General features: G+C 42.0%; 1 pseudogene; it reads left to right on the top strand.

Annotated features, from left to right (window-relative positions):
* Nucleotides 1–15,158: 15,158 nt before the first annotated feature.
* On the top strand, nt 15,159–16,595 carry LOC149469136 (general transcription factor II-I repeat domain-containing protein 2 pseudogene; annotated as a pseudogene).
* Nucleotides 16,596–16,895: the final 300 nt, after the last annotated feature.

The raw sequence follows: 16,895 nt of genomic DNA, 5'->3' as shown, positions 1-16,895 counted from the left end.
CGGATTCAGGTCAGGTGATTGACTTGGCCATTGCAGAACATTCCACTTCTTTCCCTTTAACTCTTTGGTTGCTTTTGCAGTATGCTTTGGGTCATTGTCCATCTGCACTGTGAAGCGGCGTCCAATGAGTTCTGAAGCATTTGGCTGAATATGAGCAGATAATATTACCTGAAACACTTCAGAATTCATCCTGCTGCTTTTGTCAGCAGTCACATCATCAATAAATACAAGAGAACCAGTTCCATTGGCAGCCATACATGCCCACACCATGACACTACCACCACCATGCTTCACTGATGAGGTGGTATGCTTAGGATCATGAGCAGTTCCTTTCCTTCTCCATACTCTTCTCATCCCATCACTCTGGTACAGGTTGATCTTGGTCTCTGTCCATAGGATATTGTTCCAGAACTGTGAAGGCTTTTTTAGATGTCGTTTGGCAAACTCTAATCTGGCCTTCCTGTTTTTGAGGCTCACCAATGGTTTCCATCTTGTGTTGAACCCTCTGTATTCACTCTGGTGAAGTCTTCTCTTGATTGTTGACTTTGACACACGTACACCTACCTCCTGGAGAGTGTTCTTGATCTGGCCAACTGTTGTGAAGGGAGTTTTCTTCACCAGGGAAAGAATTCTTCGCTCATCCACCACAGTTGTTTTCCGTGGTCTTCCGGGTCTTTTGGTGTTGCTGAGCTCACCGGTGCGTTCCTTCTTTTTAAAAATGTTCCAAACAGTTGTTTTGGCCACGCCTAATGTTTTTGCTATCTCTAAGATGGGTTTGTTTTGTTTTTTCAGCCTAATGATGGCTTGCTTCACTGATAGTGACAGCTCTTTGGATCTCATCTTGAGAGTTGACAGCAACAGATTCCAAATGCAAATAGCACACTTGAAATGAACTCTGGACCTTTTATCTGCTCATTGTAATTGGGATAATGAGGGAATAACACACCTGGCCATGGAACAGCTTAGAAACCAATCGTCCCATTACTTTTGGTCCCTTAACAAGTAGGAGGCACATATGCAAACTGTTGTCATTCCTACACTGTTCACCTGATTTGGATGTAAATACCCTCAAATTAAAGCTGACAGTCTGCAGTTAAAGCAGGTGTGGTGGTGGTGTATAGTGGTGTATAGAGCCAAAAATGTTAGAATTGTGTCCATGTCCTAATATTTATGGACCTGACTGTATTCTTTTTTGAGAAATCTGGGGTCTATCAGACTCTGGATATCTCCTCTGCCCTTACATTATCTAATCAAACCAAAATCGGTGTGATCAGATGCTTTGCCAATTTACAAATGGCGCTGTTTATATCCTGTGAAATTGAAGTGATGAAATGCTTGTAGCTTCCAAATTCTTAGACTATAGAGATGATTGGCACCACTCTGGTCTCCAATTAGCTCTATGGTCAGCTGGCAGAAACACCGGCTGCATTCTCAGGTTACCTCGATGGCATGGGACTGCCGGAGAAGGCCATGGAAGGCAGCGGGGGAAGGGGGCATCATATCCCTCTGCTTATAAAAGCAATCCTGCAGCTAATTAACCACTAGGATTGCTTTTCCATGAAAGTCGATCACAGGCTGAAAAATACGATACCAGGATGATGCCTGCAGCTGTAGGCATCATCCTGGTATAACCATTCAAAATCCTGTGATGTACCAGTACATTGCTGGTCCTTGTTGGGTGTATATGCTGTGTTCTTTTTTTTTTGTATGTAGCCTGTGGGCTGAATGAAAAAAAAGAAGAAATCTCTGCCAGAAAAAGTGCGTGGTATGCCCACCATTAGAATATACTGCCCTGCATCCACCCACTTCTAATGGTGGGCACACATTAGGTCACACTTTGCCACATGCACTAGTTCCAAGATTGTACAAATGTCTAAATAATGGCTCGCCCTTTATAAACATTGTCCACGTATAAGTGGTACCCCATATGGAAAAAGGATGACACCAAGTCTCAAACTATCTTGCCACTGCTCTCCATGTAGTCTGGACATCCAGGGGGCTCCACGTGACTATCTTTTTTCTCGTAAATCCGAAACTTATAAGTATAGCCTGTTACCGTCTCACAGGTCTTCTACATCTTGACCCCATATCTGGCACGCTTGCTGGGGAGAAATTGTTTGAATGCAAGGCGGCCAGAAAAATTAATCAGGGACTCATCAATGCAGATTTTTTGCTGGGGAGTATAGACATCTGCAAATTTTTGGTTAAGGTGATTTGCGAGGGGCTGAATTTTGTGGAGTCAATCAAATTCAGGGTCACCCCGAGGATGACAGAGTGTATTGTCGTTGAAATGCATAAAACACATTTTACTCTCATATCTATGCCTGGCCATGGCAGCAGAGAACACGGGATATGATGAATCGGGTCTGCGGACCAATACAACTGCAATTCATTTCTTTTAGTAATGCCCATGTTGAGGGGTAGGCCCAAAAAAATGTCAATTCGGAAACTGTAAGGAGTTTCCATGCGACTGGTCTAGCAAGGTTTGAATTTGGGTTGGCGGCGATAAATTGTTGTGCATATAAATTACTTTGATCCACAATCAACGCATACAGATATTCTGTGAAAAACACCTCCAAAAATCAAGGAGTTATGTGAAAGACCAAGATGTACTAGACCGCTGGTACTCGCTAGTTCACCAAAATGTAGAGCGGCACAGTGGCTAAATGGTTTGCACTTCCGCCTGGCAGTACTAGGGTTGTTGGTTCAAATCCCAACCCAACCACCTCCTGCCTGGAGTTTGCATGTTCTGCCTGTGTGGGTTTCCTCCAGGTACCCCGGTTTCCTCCCACACTCCAAAGACATGCTGGTAGGTTAATTGGATCCTGTCTAAATTGTCCCTAGTATGTATGAATGTGAGTTATGGACCTTAGATTGTACACCCCTAGAGGGTTAGGGACTGATGTGAATGTACAATATAAATGTAAAGCGCTGTGTAAATTGACGGCGCTATATAAGTACCTGAAATAAATAAATACTAGTACTGGAACTCTGCTGCATATGAGAATAATAAAATTTACTGGAAAGTGCTAACAGAGATCAGGCCTGATTCTGCAAACTCTGTGGTTTTGTGTGCAATGTATCAAGTGACAGTGACCTACTGACACTGCACTTGCTGGGGGAGAAAGGTGGGGTAAGCGTTGGGGCTAAACGCAGGTGCCGGGGCTGATCCCATTAATGCTGCATTTTTAGGGACGCTATACTAATGTTAATGCTGGTATAGTGCTGATCTGATCAAAGATATTGATCCGTTCAGACACTATACTAGCTATGGAGGTTTATTGTACATGAGCATGCTCCTGGCAATCAAGGGGTTAAATGTGATGACTGGTGTACTGACGGGAAATCTGACGCTATCTGGGAGGGGTGTGAAAACCACGGGAATGCAAATCATGTATATATATATATATATATATATATACGTGATTTTGCCCATCCGTGCCGCCCTGTAGCAGTATTTCTACTACAGGGTGGCGTGGAAGTGGTTAATATTATCACATTAACCTCCCTAGCAGTCTGATTATGTCAGTATTTCTGTGCTCAAAGCGGTACATTTTTTTGCATGGAAATATGTTGTTTTTTTATTGCAGGCCTGTAATTTGTAGGAATAACTCACTGAAATCTGTCCGAACAAGAGTCTAGTAAACATCCCGGTTATAATAAAAGAATGTCCTGTGCCCTGCCTGCATTTTTACCGTTCTTTCTGCCTGCAAACTGAGAAATGTCCATGGTGTCCAAAAAGCGTCCCTTTTGGCCATACAAAGCAGTGTTCTTACAGTAAAACAGACACACAGCACACAGTTAACCCTTTGATCGCCTCAGATGTTAACCCCTTCCTGCCCAGTGCCATTAGTACAGTGTCAGTGCTTTTTATTAGCACTGATCACTGTATTGGTGTCACTGGGGATGTCAGTGACACCAAGCCAGTTCCCCTCCAGTGTTAAAATGCCCACCACAGTCCCGCTATAAGTCGCTGATCGTCGCCATTACTTGTAGAAAAAAAAATCCAGCCATTTGTAAATGCTTTAACTTTCATGTAAACCAATTAATTTACACTTTTTTTTCTCAAAATTGCTGGTCGATCAAATGCCACCAAAAAAAAGCTCTATTCATGAGGAAAAAAATGACCTAAATTTTATTTGGGTGCAGCGTTGCATGACCACGCAATTGTCAGTTAAAGTAACGCAGCGCTGTATTGCAAAAAATGGCCTGGCGAGGAAGGGGGGTAGATCCTTTGGAGGGAAAGTGGCTAAAAGGGTGTTTTACTACTTTAAAGGACAGTTATTTATAAAAAAGCCCTGCTTACACTTCTTAGTCTTCTAACCTTATTTTTCCTAGAACCCCCCTCCCCCATCCAAGTGTTTATCTACCTCAACATGAGAGGGGCAGCCTCCCAAAATCTGCCAAAATTCAGGCCCAAAATCTCCTTTACTACTGCACTGAAACACCCCATAGACTTGAATAGGGCCATACTCCAATAAAAAAGATGCTCTGGAAATATGGCATAGACTTCCACAGGAGCTTGTTCTAGCCATCTCAATAGATCATCAGTCAGGATGAATGCTGGTTGCCGACCCGCACACACAAAAAAACCTTTATCTGCACCTGATGCTTGGCTTCCGAATGACAGATCTCTTGCCTTGATCCGACCCCTTATGATGTCATCGACCATGAGACGACTGAAGATCACGGCAAATGAAACCTAGTTAAAGCAAGTAATTTTTCACAAGTGATCGGTAAGCTGGATCCCTAAATATTTCAGGGAAGTGGATGCCCAGGTGAAGGTTAAGGAGCCCTTCAAGTTGGCGGTGAGGTTAGAAAACAAAGTGATCATACAATCTCTGGTTTAGTGTAATTAATCTTGGAAATCTAGTTCTCTAAAATTGGAGACCAGTCCGAGATCTATTAGATCCGCCAGTAGGTTTGGCAAAGAAACAAGGGGATCGGTAATGTGGAACGAAATATCCTTTGCATATTCAGAGAGATCATGCTCAGTGTTGACCACAGTAATACCCCTGATGGAGTGAGATCTTTTTAGCAGATCTTAATCTCTTGTTCCTGTCCCTCCTGGTCTGTGGTCGCATCATCTATACTGTACTCAAGATATTTTATTCAGTGGCCTCAAAGATCTCTTTGATCTTGTGCAGGAACTGATAGGTAGACTTGCACTGCTCTTTTCTCCCCGATGATCCCTCTCATTTGGTGAAGGAGAAAGTCCTTTCCTGTTGCATCATCAGTCTCTTAAAAAGCAGGACACTGACTCTCCTCTGATGCTCCCTAAATCTTGTGGACTGTTCAACTTGTGAAGTTTACGATGGCATCTTTGATATAGTGTAGGCAGTTCGGCAGTGTTTGGAATGCTAGTAGGCTTCTTTCAAAAGTTGTTAGGGTAGCCACAGACTTGTTGGCAGCTTTTTGGGGAAATTTGGTTTTGAATGCTTGTTTTATAGCTGTTAGTGTCCAGGGATTTGTGGCGCAGTCATTGCAAAACCATCCTCGACTGCTTCTCGCATGTGTGCCTTTGTTTAGATTTTTGTCATTTAGTAGAAATAGTATATTTGTTGATACTGTTCCTGTGATCACTGATTGACCAATCAATGACCACATGAATTGGGACCTCACACAGAGGTCCCGTACAGCGATCTGTGTTCCGGGTGGACATAGCGGGAACAGATTGTGGTGCTGCAAAATATAATATACGGTAACTATCTGCAGGTATTACATTTGATTTGAACTATACCATCCTTTTTAAAACTCCTTATTAGCAGTTATAATCTGTAAATCAGATACACAGTAAATGTGGCAAAACAGTTACTAACTTATTGTAGCTTCGATATCTGACAAAGCCATGCGTGTTAAAGTAAGGAATGCGACTGTTTCCACAACTATAAATTTAGAGTTTGCCCATTTTTAATCAAGGCTTTTTTCTTACCATGTGTTTTTATAGGTTAGAGGAAAGGTATCACTAAATTAAATATTAGAAAGTGCTTTAAGTGAATGTTAGGTGACTGTTTAAAGCAGTTTGCATGCAAAATGTGATATTGAAATATTCCACAAAAATGTTTTTTTCCATAGACGTGGCACTTAAATAATTTATGATTGCAAAACCACAGTTAAAGAGATGATCTGTAAAACCTATTTTATTTTTTTTTTTTGTGACTGACACATCAGATGTATATTTTTTGCATCTCCTAAATTATAATTTGCCGATTTTAATGAGCCCCTTGACATTTGTTTTGTGTTTTATAATGCTGAAGTAACATATTTATTTAATACAATAATTAACGAAAGCTGAACTCCAGGCATCTAAAAAATAATCAACTGGTTTATTTCTTAAAAAAAACAAACGTATTTAACATCCAACTAATACAAAGTACACAAATCTGTCTACAGCGTCCTGTCAGCAACAGCATTCAGAATGAGCATGAGAAGGTCACTGAAAGCTAATCAGGCTCTATTACATGCACATCTTTTTTGACCAGGAACACGCTAATGGTAAAGAAAAGCAGAGTGAGCAGAGTTGATGATGCTTCAATGGGCTGATGTTCCTTCATTGTTCAATCCACAGGCTGAGGAGATGACACCACTGTATTAACTTTAACAGAAAAAGCAGTATCACCCTCCACCAGTTGTGCTGCCTGGCAAAGTGGTATGAATTAAAAATGTGGCCAGGCAGAATTGCCAACTCTTTGACACAACTGTATATGTAACAAAGATCCCAAGCTGGCCCCACTGTTTTTCCCAAGTTCTTATTCCCATAAGGGGATACAGCAGCCAGGCACACAGCAGTTTTCAGTCGCTACGCACAATAGGCAGAAGCTTCTTTTTTTTTTAAATGTATTGTTTAAAGAACTGGGATGGGAAATAGGATGAGTATATGTGGCAAAACAGTTACTAACTTATTGTAGCTTCCATATCTGACAATGCCATGCATGTTAAAGTGAGGAATGCGACTGTTTCCACAACTATAAATTTAGAGTTTGCCCATTTTTAATCAAGGCTTTTTTCTTACCATGTGTTTTTATAGGCTAGAGGAAAGGTATCACTAAATGAAATATTAGAAAGTGCTTTAAGTGAATGTTAGGTGACTGTGTAAAGCAGTTTGCATGCAAAATGTGATATTTAAATATTCCACCCAAAAAAATTTTTTCCATAGATATGGTACTTGACACAACTGTGTATGTAGCAAAGATCCCAAGCTGGCCCCGCTGTTTTTCCCAAGTTCTTATTCCCTAAAGGGGATACAGCAGCCAGGCACACACCAGTTTTCAGTCTTTCTGCACTCAGTTGTCATTGTTCTTCTGTAAACACAATAATTTCACTTTCAGGCCCCATTCACATCTAGTGTAGTAGGAGCACATGGTTTTTGGTGCATTTTTCCTATGACAAGCATAGGGTAGCCCATTGATTTCAAAGGGCTGCCCTCTGCGCAACCAATGCAGCAAAATGGCTCATGGGGTATTTTTAGTGTTTTATGGTTTGCACACATTTTTTCAAATAGCAAAATGAGCAAAATGTGGTATTGCTTCCGTGTTTGGGGTGCTGTTTACAATTAAAGTATAGCTAAAGGCAAATCTTTTTTTTTTTTTTTTTTGGATAGAAAGAAGGGGGATTAAAAAACCTGACAGTTTTTATTGATGTCTGTGTCCCCGTTAGGGAGTTTTTCCACTCTCCTTTTGTCCTGTTTACTGATATTATTGAAAGTGAAAGTAAAAGGAAATACCAAGTTTTGGGTTGTCCCCAGAAAAGTAATAGAGGGGAAATCTTCCAATAGGGAACTAGTTTTGGTGACCTGGGGGTCCCCAAGAATTTCCCTTAATTTGCAGGGGTTTCCGCTCGCTCCCTGTTTGGCTATGGGACAGGAAGTGAAGGTAGGTCTCCCCATTTGGACAAAGATGATACCACGTGATCGGCTATATCCAATGACACAGCAGATCATAGAGTAAATACAGTTGACGGTTATCAGCAGCACTTGCCTCACGCTGTCACAGCGAGAGGAAAGTACTGGCGATAACCAGCAAATGTAACAGAACAGATCGGCACTGATCATCAGGGACGCCCAGCAGTGCCACCCACCAGTGCCCAGCAGTGCCACCCATCAGTGCCCAGCAGTGCCACTCATCAGTGCCACCCATGAGTGCTGTACAAGCAGTTGTGCCTATCAGTGTACATCAGTGCCACCCATTAGTGCCGCCAGTCAGTCCTGTCAGTCAGTGCCATCAGTCAGCGCCGCCCATCAGTTTCACCTATCAGTGCCCATTAGTGCCACGTATCAGACCCATCAATGCCACCCGTCAGTTCTGTACAAGCAGTTGCGCCCATCAGTGCTGCCCATCACTGCTGCCAGTCAGTGCCCCCAGTCAGTGCTGTCAGTCAGGTCCATCAGTCAGTGCCGTCCGTAAGTGTCACCCATCAGTGCCCATCAGTGCCACCTCAGTGACCATCATTGCTGCATATCAGTGCAGCATTATCAGTGCCTCCTCATCAATGCCCACCAGTGCCACCTCATCAGTGCAGCCTATCCATGCCACCTCATCAGTGCCTATCAGTACTGCTTATCAGTGCAGTCTCATCAATACACATCAGTGAAAGAGAAAAATTGCCTGTTTGCAAAATTTTATAATAGAAACAAAGAAAAAAATAAAAAAATTTTTTTGCTCTTTTTTTTGTTTAAAGTAAAAAAAATAAAACACCCAGTGGCGAGTAAATACCACCAAACAAAAGCTCTATTTGTGTGAAAAAAAATTATAAAAATGGCATATGGGTGCAATGTTGCATGACCACGCAGTTGTCATTCAAAGTGCATGCAAAAGACAAACAAACAGAGGGTGCATGGGCCTAGTGCATTACCTCAAAAAACCATTTATTGTATAAAAGAATTGGTAATATACTCACAAAGGATAACAGTGTCAAGGGCACATCATATAAAATACAGCTAGGTCCAGTCTCACTGAATGATGGGATGCCTAGACCTCCACCCGGCTGACGCATTTCGAGCACTTGCCTCGTCCTCAGAGCAAGTCAGGCTCAGTGAGACTGGACCTAGCTGTATTTTATATGATGTGCCCTTGACACTGTTATCCTTTGTGAGTATATTACCAATTCTTTTATACAATAAATGGTTTTTTGAGATAATTCACTAGGCCCGTGCGCCCTCTGTTTGTTTTTCTTTTGCATGCAGTACATTTGGATTTTCCTGATCCATTGAGGACAGCAAGGCATGCACTGTTTAAGACATCCCACATGTGGTTATAGCCTCTGTAGAGTCCATCTTCCAACACAGCAGTATATGCATATGCCATTTTCTATATCAGTCATTCAAAGTGCGACAGCACTGAAAGCTGAAAATTGGCCTGGGCACGAAGGGAGTAAAAGTGCCCGGTAGGCAAGTGGGTAATGAGGTCAGCTGCTGATCTACCTTCTGAGTTTTACCAGCTTTCAGGTCCTGAATACCAGAGCAAATACCAGAACATATAGCAGAAAGTAATTGAAGCGTTTTCTGTAAAACAACCTGATGGCTGAGGTAAAGCCTGTCCTAGAATATCAAGAAAGCTTTTTCTTTTCTGCAAGAGAGGTACATTAATGGTATATTGGTACAGAGGGAAGCTGGAATTTAGAAAAAGAAAAGTGAACTTAGCCTTTAATATTTTAATTTCATGCACTTTCTGCCTCCTGCCCCTGCTATTCTCTCATTGGAATTATTTGCAATAGTATCAATGTGCTGAGGTCTTTTGGAGACCTGTATTCGGAAAAGGACAGAGGTAACTGCAAATAACTCTTTACACTTACTCCTCTCTGTCCTTTTAAGATGTCATTTCTGGGGCTCTCCATTAAACACAGTGAATTTCACTGTTTTGCATGGCTGCCTGGCTGAACAGAATTATTATATTTTTTCTGTTCCATCTTTCATGGAGTTTCCAGATCCATGCTTGTTTTCAAGCCAAGTAAAAAACACTTGCCTTTTTAGAACTAAAATTTTTCTCCATAGGTATTGATGTTTAGCCTTTTTTTTATTTTCACTGACAGCTACTTTATTCTGTAACTATGAAATGCTAATGTAAAAGAAAATTGTAGAATAATTGAAAAATTGCCGCTTATTGCTTGAGTAACTGAAAGATGTAAAAAGTTATTAGAGGATTAAACCTGCTGGGATTCAGCCAAAACTGGTGTTTAAGTTCTTGCTGGACAATATCATGTGGTCCCCAGAGGGCCCAGGGATATTTCAAGGTGGTTACAGGTAAAATCCTATAATAGGGGCCACAGGATATATTGAGGAGGCCACATAACTGCAAAATGCAAATTACTGCAAGTACTATCTTGTTGAAGCCAGAGAATGTATCATTTACAATCCCATGTTCTTATCTGACATATAAAATTGCAAGTTGCTGCAAGTGTATTCACATAAGTCCTCATGCACACTGGACATTTTTACAGCGGCTGTTTTTGGCTTTTGGCATTTTTGCTACAGCCAGTAAACTCCCCAGCATGTTATCCTATGTGTCCATGCACACATAGACTGTATCAATGTTTTTTGGCTGGAAAAAAACCCAGGACTAGTGGAGATTTTTAGCTGTAAAAACGCTCTAATGCTGAAAAACACGGCACAATGCGGTAAAATGCAGCAAATCCGCGTTTTTGAACTTTTTTTGAGCAAAAAAATGCTAAATAGCACAAACATGAAAAAGTGGCAAAACATGGCAAAATGCTGCTAAACGCTAATGCAAAAGCGCTAAAAAATGCTGAAAAACTCATATTTAATGTGACTTTACACAGCTAACGTTAACAGCATTATTAAAACTCCCAGTGTGCATGGAGCATAAAAGACAACAGAAGGCCTTAGCAAACTGATTTACTAGTTTTTGCTGAACTCCAATGCAAGAAGAAGTCACATTTAGGGTTGCCACCTTTTCCTCAAACTAAATGTGAACACTTTAGTGGCATGCAGCATTTTTTTTAATACAAGGCAAATTAAAAACAAATTATAGTGCAAATAGATGTAAAACCTGTAGAACCTTTTTAAAAATTGTGCCACAGATGAATAAGAGCAGGAGCAAGGTGTGTGGCTGTGCCATTAGTAAACATGGCACCACTGCACACTTGCAAAAGGGCTGTGCTTTTTTGTTTATTGCTGGAATGCGCACAATTTTGCACATATTCCTACAATGCAAAAATGTCCACCTAGGGCAGGGGTAATAAATTAAAATTCCATCTGAGCTCCAACTGGCTCTCTAATACAACATAAAATTAGGCCAATCATATCCACATTTAAAGTAAAAGAAAATAAAACCACCTTGTCCCATCAGAGCACCCCCTACATCTGGTGTCCTCATCAGAGTATGCCCTTACATCAGGTATCCCCATCAGAGTACCTCTGACATCAGGTGTCCCCATCAGAGTATGCCCTTACATCAGGTATCCCCATCAGAGTACCTCTGACATCAGGTGTCCCCATCAGAGTCCCTCTTACATCTGTGCCCCCACCAGAGCCCCCCCTACATCAAGTGCCCACCACTAGAGTCTCCCCTTATATCTGTGTCCCCATCAGAGTCCCCCTTACATCTGGTGTCCCCATTGGTGCCCCCCTTACATCAGGTGCCCCCACCAGAGTCCCCCTTACATCAGGTGCCCCCACCAGAGTGCCCCTTACATCAGGTGCCCCCACCAGAGTCCCCCTTACATTAGGTGTCCCCATCAGAGTGCCTCTTTACATCAGGTATCCCCATCAGAGTACCTCTTACATTGGGTGTCCCCATCAGAGTGCCCCCTGACATATGGTGTTCCCGTCAAAGTCCTCCTTACATCAATTGCCCCCACCAGAGTCCCCCTTACATCTGTGTCCCCACCAGAGTTCCCCCTATATCATGTGCCCCCCACTAGAGTCCCACCTAACATCTGGTGTCCCCAATAGAGTTCCCTCTAAACCAGCTGTCTCAATGGAGTACCTCCTTCCATCTGATGTCCCAATTATAGTCGCTAATATCCGAATTGCCTCCCTTTTCCCTTTCACAGATCATGACACGAATTCAAAAGAAGGCAGCTCCTACTTCCTTTTCCAGTCATGTGATAAGTCACATGACAAGGGGAAAGAAGGAGGACAAACTGTCTTTACCTCCCTGCAGTGCTGCATTGAGACTGTCTCTCTATCACCCCCTACAGGCTGAAGGGAAAAGAACACCTAATCCTCTCTCTTTTTTTTAAACTCTGTTTTATCGATTAAAAGGAACTTCATACATATGAGGCAACAATCAATCAATCATTACACAAAAAGTGCAGAGACACCATCACAAGGTAAATGCAGTCTCCAGCAGTATATACTTGGTACAAAATTATATACCTCACTATAAGAAGTACAGTCACTACAATGATACAACCGGTGCACACTAAATACAGGTACAGATGTGTAAGAAGCTATTCACCCATGGTGTTATATAACTCATAACAAACTAATTGGCAGAAACATCCTGCCCATAAAAAGAAAAAAAAATGCAAAAAAGAAACTCTGCATTTACACCAACAGAGTAGGATAATAGAAAAAGTCAATTCACCTATACCTGAGAAGGAAAGTAGATCATTGGTCAAGGTAGCACTCAATAAAATGTTATACATGTCCCAGTACTGAGGTACAGATATACATTAGGCCAGCAACATAACATAACAATCCGTTTATGGGGTCAGATATCAGGGATAATAAAGAGTCACTGGTGTCCTGAGTATCAAGCCAAGGGCCCCAAAGTTTATAAAACATATTGGGACATCATCTAGCTTTATATGTCAGTTTGTACAATGGCAAGGTATGGTTAATAACCTTCTTCCATAGTAAAATAGGTAGGGTCTCCATACAGGTCCAATTAAGTACAACCGTCTTGCGGGTATGCTAAAGTAGAAGATGAAGAAAGTGTTTGGAAATGGCAGACATTTCTAAATCTTCAAATATTCCAGACACCATTTAGGACAACAAATATTAGGTAGGTCAAAGATATCGGCAATAGATGCCGTCACTTGCAACCAAAAGGGTAAAATCCTATTACATCCCCAAACCATATGTAGAAGGTCACCTGCCTCACTTTCACATTTATGAGAGATAGGAGTGTCTCTCTTATGTATTTTAAACAAATGGAATTTAATACACTCTATGCAAATATTGGAATTGAAGAAGCTTATCTTTGGCTGAAATCACTGTCCCCGAGTGTGAATTAAACAACTCCTGTAAATTTTCAGAGCTGAGACCAGGGATATCTCCCAACCACTTATTCTGAATCCTCAATAGGTGGGAGTCTGGTTTACCCATAAGCAAGGAGTAATAGGAGTATATCAACCCTGTATGGTCTGGACAAAAGAGGGCCCGCTTAAGTGTTGAATTAGTAAGGCAAACATTACAGAGACCAATTTGTGCTTCAGCATGCCTGATTTATGCATAGCAAAAGGACCAATGCATTGGAATACACAACTCCTGGTGCATTTGGGCAAAAGATTTGAATGTGCACCCCTCATACAGTTGGTGTAGATAAGTTAACTCTCGTCCTGCCCATAGTTGACCACAGGTGAGAGAAGCAAAATGTGGTAGGCGTGCATTATGCCACAGCGGCCGATTAGGGGAACAAATACGATCTTGTTAAGCTAAGGAGATAGAACACTGCTTAGAAATATAGAGGGACATATGGAGAACAGAAGTACCCCCGGTAATATAGTTCTGGTAGGTCACAAGCTTAATAATGGCATGCAATTCCAAGCTGAGGTTTCTAAAGCAAGCAAAATCCTCTCTTGTATTAAAAGAGGTATAGACTCCATAGAGAGAGATATCATGTTACCCCTGTACAAATCATTAGTAAGACCTCATCTGGAATATACAGTTCAGTTTTGGGCACCAATTCACAAAAAAGAATATTGTGGAACTGAAGAAAGTACAGAGAAGGGCAACTAAACTGATAAGAGGCATGGAGGAGATCAGCTATGAGGAAAGATTAGAGCAGGCATGTCCAAAGTCCGGCCCGCGGGCCAATTGCGGCCCGCGTTCCGGACTGAAACGGCCCCACAGGTGAGCTACCAAAATATATAACTTACGGCCCCCGGTAGTGATTCCCTGAAAGCTACAGAGGACTCTAGCGATCTCTAGCTGCAGCAAATGACAGCATCAGCCAGCGCAGGAAGGAGAGCCCAAATCTCGCGACGTCCGAGATCTCGTGAGATTTGGGCTTTCCTTCTCTGTGTGCTGGCTGATGACGTCAATTCCCGCTCGAGAGATCCCTGGAATCCTCAGTGGCGTTCGCAGAATCACTAGAGGAGGACCGTAAGTTATATATATTGTGCAGCTCATCTGTGGGGTCCGGAACGGGTGCCGAGGGATAGTGCAAGGAGAAACAAAGCCCAAATCTCGCGACCTCCGAGATCTCGCGAGATTTGAGCTTTCCTTCTCCCTTTGCTGGCTGATGACGTCAAGTCCAAGTCCAGAGAGTGCTGAGCCTCCACACAAAGCGACAAGGGCCACCATTAAGGCAAAATATTAAAAGTAAAAAAAAACAGACAACACACTGACAGGCAGGCTGGGCTGTGCTCAGGATACATTAAAGCAGGCAAGGGAGCATATAGGAATCTGGTAATACCCTTCATTAACCCCTGACTGTCCATCACTGTGCTATAATGCCATGATGATCTGATTTGTTACTATTGCACAGCCTGCTATTGTCTGCCTGTGTTACAGTATCCTATGTTTGCTGTTCCACCCTCTGCTCCTCATAGTCTCTACATAACTTCTCCCCTTATGGCCAATTTTTATAATTGGAACTACAAATAAGAAACGAAAAGTTGACAGTGAGGGCCGCCGCTTCCAGGACAGGTGGAAAGTGGAATATTTTTTCACTGAAATACGGAATCACTGTGTTTGTCTGATATGCCAAGAGACTGTGGCTGTTTATAAGGAATTTAATATCAAGAGACACTACCAGACGAGACATAGCACATACGACAAGCTAACAGGGCGCGACCGCAGTGAAAAGTTGAAACAACTTGAAGCTGTTTTAATGTCACAACAGCGATTTTTTACAAGAGCCCATGAATCAAATGAAAATGCCACAAAGGCTAGCTATGAGGTGGCAGCGTTAATTGCTAAAAATTGCAAATCTTTTGCTGAGGGTGAGTTTATCAAAGAATGTATCATGAAAATGGTGCAGAATATCTGTCCCAAGAAGAAGCAAGAGTTTGCCAACATTTGCCTGGCTCGTAACACTGTAGCAAGGAGAATTGAAGAAATTTCATCAGATATTAAGAGACAGTTAACGTCAAAAGGAGTTGATTTTGACTTCTTTTCAATAGCCTGTGATGAAAGCACGGACCTCTCTGACACAGCTCAGTTGCTGATTTTTCTGAGAGGGGTGGATGATGAAATGAATGTGACTGAGGAGCTGCTTGACCTCCAGAGCCTTAAGGACCAAACAAGAGGAAAAGATTTATTTGTCTCTGTTAGTTCTGCCATAGATGACATGAAACTGCCTTGGAACAAGGTTACTGGGATTATTACTGATGGGGCACCTGCCATGACTGGTGAACGAAGTGGATTATCAACCCTAATCTGTAACAAGGTGATTGAAGAAGGAGGCAACGCTATCAAACTTCATTGTATCATTCATCAACAAGTTCTCTGTGCTAAACATCTCAAATATGATCATGTTATGAAACCGGTGCTAAAGACCATTAATTGCATCCGCTCTAAAGCCCTGTGCCACCGCCAGTTTAAACAGTTTTTACTGGATATCCAGGCTGAATACGAAGATGTTTTATATCATAATGATGTAAGATGGCTCAGTCGGGGGTCTGCACTGCAGAGTTTCTACTCCCTCAGAAAGGAAATTGGAGAATTCTTGGAAACAAAGGGACAACCGATGCGAGAACTATCTGATCCTATTTGGCTGGCTGATTTGGGGTTTCTAGTCAACATAACAAAGCATCTGAATGTACTGAACACGAGTCTTCAGGGCAAAGATGCAGCGGTGAACCAGCTTTATTCACACCTCAAAGCCTTTGGAACAAAGCTGCAACTTTTCCTAAGGCATTTGTCACAAACGCAGCCCAATACTGTTCACTTTTCAGCGTTGCAGGAAATAATGAACAGTTTTCCACAGGATGATATCAGTGCACAAGCGAGCAGGTATGCAGCGGACATCGCATCTCTGGCTGGGGAGTTTAAACGGCGCTTTCAAGATTTTGCAGCTATTGAAAAGGAGATCAGCATTTTCTCCTCTCCATTCTCTGTTGACCCCGACAATGCTCCAGATCAGCTGCAGCTCGAGCTCATTGAGCTGCATTGTGACAGCGAGTTACGCAGTTGCCACCAACAGCTCTCTCTTGTGAACTTTTACCGCCAACTGGATAAGAGCCGGTTTCAAGAGATTCGAACAATGGCTAAGAAAATGTTGAGCTTGTTTGGCTCAACATATTTGTGTGAGAAGACATTCTCTGTTATGAACTTTAACAAGAACCGTGTGAGGACAAGACTAAGTGACTCTCACCTGCGTGACATTTTGCGCATCAAAACCACGGCCTTTGAACCAGACCTAGTCTATGTGCTGCAGTCCAGATCTCAGTTTCACCCTTCACATTAGTGCAGTCAAGTTTTTTTTTCAATTGAGAGGAATACATTGTAAAATCTCAGTTAATGTCAGTTGGTCTAAATCAGTTCTAAATATATTTGAACACATGTATACTTGGTGTTATGTTCCTGTTCACATTTTTTGAACTTAAAAGTTGACAAACAACCTTCATACTTTGTGTAATGTACTTTCTAATGTTCCTGACATATTTCAGCTTCCTGTTTTTTTGAGATTAAAGGCAGAGTGATTTAACACATGTTTAGATTTGTCATCCAAGTCACAAAATGAAAAGTATGCCGTTTTCAATAAACT

Source organism: Staurois parvus, unplaced genomic scaffold, assembly GCF_062004578.1.
Source record: "Staurois parvus isolate SC_StPar_1 unplaced genomic scaffold, SC_StPar_1.0 ptg000081l, whole genome shotgun sequence".
In the NCBI taxonomy this organism is placed as follows: Eukaryota; Metazoa; Chordata; class Amphibia; order Anura; family Ranidae; genus Staurois; species Staurois parvus.
Note: the sequence above shows the minus strand (reverse complement) of the source record. Positions and strands in the feature narration are given on the sequence as shown.